The 4,723-nt window shown below is 48.5% G+C and overlaps 1 long non-coding RNA gene across 1 annotated transcript; it reads right to left on the bottom strand.

The window, feature by feature from the left end:
- Positions 1–1,024: 1,024 nt before the first annotated feature.
- On the bottom strand, positions 1,025–1,944 carry LOC114082160 (uncharacterized). Its single transcript, XR_011705650.1, has 3 exons — positions 1,841–1,944; positions 1,417–1,677; positions 1,025–1,331 (listed from the first exon to the last, which is right to left on the bottom strand). It is a non-coding gene; the product is annotated as an uncharacterized lncRNA (long non-coding RNA).
- Positions 1,945–4,723: the final 2,779 nt, after the last annotated feature.

Genomic DNA, 4,723 nt, shown 5'->3' with positions numbered 1-4,723 from the left:
GGACAGCAGATGAGAACCACCCTGAGGAGAGCAGGTGGAGACCCCTCAGAACAACAGGGAGGAAGCCACCGTGGGCCCCAGCTCTCCTGCTGCTTGGTATTTACCCCAAAGACCCCCCCAGTCAGCACAGTGCAGGGACACGGCCACTGCAGGGTTTATACAGTGCAATTCCCAAGACCAGGTTATGCAACCAGCCCAGGGGCCCTTCACCAGTGGATGGATAAAGGAAATGTGGGTCATGTACCAACACTGCAGCTCTGCTCAGCCAATAGGAGGAGTGAGATGATGGTGAGTGGACGGAGCTGGAGGACATTAGGGAAGAGGAATGAGAGAGGCTCAGGGAGTCAGGTGAGTGTTGGCTGTCCTCTGTGGGCGCTGCCACAAATAAGGGAGATAAAGGAAGGGGAACCCCAAGAGCACAGAAGAGGTCAGTGGGGATCAGGAAGTGACTAAGGGTGAGGGAGGAGGGACAGGATAAGGGAGGGGCCAGGAGTGAGCTGAGTAGATATTATTGGTCAATTCTGCCCATGTGGGAGTCCTGCACCTGTGGGAGTGAACCACTGTGAGTTACACACACACACACACACACACACAGTGTAAATTTAATGAAAATTAGAAACTTGTGGAAGGAAGGTCAGTTAAATAATGGGGAGAAGGAGGAAAATTAAAAAGGAGGTGCTGTGAGAGCAACAGAGGTTTTATAGACAATGAATATATGTGACTATGTCAAAATGAAAACCTATAATAAATATATGTAAGATGCATTATTTCAAAAGAAAAAGAACATGACAAAAACAGAATGAGTATCTTCAGACACATCAGAGATAAGTAGAGACCACAAGGCCACAGAGACTCCCTGGGAAGCTGGTACATGGACAGGCCTCCAGATGGAGGAAACCTGCCCCAACTCATATCTGCAGCTGCTTCTAGGCTGACCTGAGCTCCTGTGTGCTGAGCGCCCCCTGCTGGCCCTGGGCGCCGTGCAGGAGGTTAGTGTCTGGGCTCACACTGAGGTCCCCTCACTGTGTCTCTGGCACAGTAATAGGTGGCTGTGTCCTCAGTGGTCAGGGAGCTCAGCTGCAGGGAGAACTGGTTCTTGGACGTGTCTCTGGAGACGGACACTCGGCTCTTGAAGGATGGGCTGTAGTTAGTGCTACCACCACTATCTATGTGCCCTATGTACTCCAGCCCCTTCCCTGGGGACTGACGGATCCAGCTCCAGTAACCACTGGTGATGGAGTAACCAGAGACAGCACAGGTGAGGGACAGGGTCTGCGATGGCTTCACCAGGCCAGGTCCTGACTCCTGCAGCTGCACCTGGCACAGGACACCTGGGGAAAAGGACAATCACACCCTGTTAGTCCCCTGTAGTCACAACCTCACCATGGACCCAGGTCTGACACTGGAAACCCTCACCTTGGGGAGCTGTGACCAGGCACAGGACAAGACCCAGCAGCCTCATCTTCTAGACCACACCTGCCTTCCCAGAGACCTCAGCCCTGTCTGAGCAGAGAGCTGGGAGCTCCCACAGCCCAGAGGGCCTTTGAACCCAGAGCAGGAGGAGGAATTTGCATGTGGGTGAGGCTCTTCTGATATCTGGAGAGGCTGAGGTCAGGCTGCCCAGGTCCTCTGTGCTCCTCAGATGTGTCCCTGTCTTGAACCCAGGTGGAGCTTTACCTGTGAGAGGAGAGCAGGTGGTTTCAGGGGTGCTGGAAGGCTGTCAGAGGGGGAGCCCACCCTCCTGAGCCCAGCCCTGCCTCCTCCAAGCCCTTCCTCCCTGCTCCTGGGAGGGTCTCAGAGTGGCAGGAACGTGCCCAGCATGCAAGAGGCCCAGGTCCACCTCCCAGCCCTGAAGGAGAAGCCCTCAGTGATGACTGAACAGAGCCCAGGGCTGAGGATGGGGTTCCCCACATCCAGGAGAAGAGCCCCCCTTTGTTCTCAGGACTAGTTCTTCTCTTTCATCTCTGTGAGATTTGGGGGCTGCAGACTGAGCAGGAGAGGAGGGAGCAGGGTCTCAGGAGGGGAGGGGCTTCTTGCTGTGTGCCCACTGCCCTCGCCCACCCTCTGCCCTGCTTGTCCTCCTGACTGTCCAGCCAATGCCTGTGGACAGCAGTGGGTGGGAATCTGTCCTGAGCTCCTCCCCTCACCTGTCCTGCCCTCTGGTCTCCACCAGGAGAGGACAGGATGGAGGTGCTGGGCCAGGGGAGAGTCCTGGAGGCAGAGGCAGCTCTCAGCTGCAGCCTGAGGCTGAGAGCCCCTGAGTCCCCCAGAGCAGCAGAGCCAGGCTGACAGCAGACAGGACGGCATGCAGGGCAGGCTGGGTGAGGGAGGAGGCCCAGGTCCCTTCCCTGTGCAGCATCACTGCAGTGAGACCAGCCTTGCCCACAGCCCAGCATTTGGAGAGAACAGTGGACACTGTGTTTAGTGAGGTGGGGTCACTGAGAGGGCAGGTGTAGTGGCTGACCTCCTGATGAGGTTCAGGTATTGACCTCGTGCCTAACTGAGTGAGCACAGCACACTAATAAGACATGTGGGCTCCTCTCCTTGTTCCCTGTGGTGTTGACCATGAACTCCCTGCAAACACTGAGCCTGCAGCTCCCACCTCCTGGTCCTGGGTGGCTCAGGTAAGACCTGCTGGTCTCCATGTTTTCACCACCTGCAAATCCAGTGGAGCCCCTGAGTGAAGTTTCCAAGTCATAGCAAATCATCTGATTAGAAAGCTGTTCTTCATACCTCAATATTGTAAAAGCAATCTATGCTAAGCCTCAGGCTAGCATCATTCTGAATGGAGAAAAATTGAAGGCATTCCCTCTAAAATCTGGAACAAGACAGGGATGCCCTCTCTCACCACTTCTGTTCAACATAGTTTTCGAAACACTGGCCAGAGCAATTAGACAGACGAAAGAAATTAAAGGCATCAAAATAGGAAAAGAAGAACTTAAATTATCACTATTTGCAGATGACATGATTCTATACCTAGCAGACCCAAAAGGGTCTACAAAGAAACTATTAGAGCTAATAAATGAATTCAGCAAAGTGGCAGGATATAAAATCAACACGCATAAATCAAAGGCATTCCTGTATATCAGCGACAAATCCTCTGAAATGGAAATGAGGACAACCATTCCATACACAATATCTTCAAAAAAAATAAAATACTTAGGAATCAACCTAACAAAAGAGGTGAAAGACTTATACAATGAAAACTACAGAACCCTAAAGAGAGAAATAGAAGAAGATCTTAGAAGATGGAAAAATATACCCTGTTCATGGATAGGCAGAACTAACATCATCAAAATGGCGATATTACCAAAAGTTCTCTATAGGTTTAATGCAATGCCAATCAAAATCCCAACGGCATTTCTTGTAGAAATAGAGAAAGCAATCATGAAATTCATATGGAAAAATAAAAGACCCAGAATAGCAAAAACAATGCTAAGCAGGAAGTGTGAATCAGGCGGTATAGCGATACCAGACTTCAAACTATATTACAGAGCGATAGTAACAAAAACAGCATGGTACTGGTACCAAAACAGGCGGGTGGACCAATGGTACAGAATAGAGGACACAGAAACCAATCCACAAAACTACAACTATCTTATATTTGATAAAGGGTCTAAAAGCATGCAATGGAGGAAGGATAGCATCTTCAACAAATGGTGCTGGGAAAACTGGAAATCCATATGCAACAAAATGAAACTGAATCCCTTTCTCTCGCCATGCACAAAAGTTAATTCAAAATGGATCAAGGAGCTTGATATCAAATCAGAGATGCGCCGTCTGATAGAAGAAAAAGTTGGCTACGATCTACAGTCGGTGGGGTCGGGCTCCAAATTCCTCAATAGGACACCCATAGCACAAAAGTTAATAACTAGAATCAACAAATGGGACTTACTCAAACTAAAAAGTTTTTTCTCAGCAAAAGATACAATAAGAGAGGTAAATAGAGAGCCTACATCCTGGGAACAAATCTTTACTCCTCACACTTCAGATAGAGCCCTAATATCCAGAGTATACAAAGAGCTCAAAAAATTAGACAATAAGAGAACAAACAACCCAATCAACAAATGGGCCAAGGACCTGAACAGACACTTCTCAGAGGAGGACATACAGTCAATCAACAAGTACATGAAAAAATGCTCACCATCTCTAGCAGTCAGAGAAATGCAAATCAAAACCACCCTAAGATACCATCTCACTCCAGTTAGATTGGCAGCCATTATGAAGTCAAACAACAACAAGTGCTGGCGAGGATGTGGGGAAAAGGGTACACTTGTACATTGCTGGTGGGACTGCAAATTGGTGCAGCCAATTTGGAAAGCAGTATGGAGATTTCTTGGAAAGCTGGGAATGGAGCCACCATTTGACCCAGCTATTCCCCTTCTCGGTCTATTCCCTAAAGACCTAAAAAGAGCATGCTACAGGGACACTGCTACATCGATGTTCATAGCAGCACAATTCACAATAGCTAGACTGTGGAACCAACCTAGATGCCCTTCAATGGATGAATGGATAAAAAAAATGTGGCATTTATACACAATGGAGTATTACTCTGCATTAAAAAATGACAAAATCATAGAATTTACAGGGAAATGGATGGCATTAGAGCAGATTATGCTAAGTGAAGCTAGCCAATCCCTAAAAAACAAATGTCAAATGTCTTCTTTGATATAAGGAGAGTAGCTAAGAACAGAGTAGGGTCGAAGAGCATGAGAAGAAGATT

The sequence above is a fragment of the Marmota flaviventris genome, chromosome 2 (genome assembly GCF_047511675.1).
Source record: "Marmota flaviventris isolate mMarFla1 chromosome 2, mMarFla1.hap1, whole genome shotgun sequence".
NCBI lineage: Eukaryota > Metazoa > Chordata > Mammalia > Rodentia > Sciuridae > Marmota > Marmota flaviventris.
Note: the sequence above shows the minus strand (reverse complement) of the source record. Positions and strands in the feature narration are given on the sequence as shown.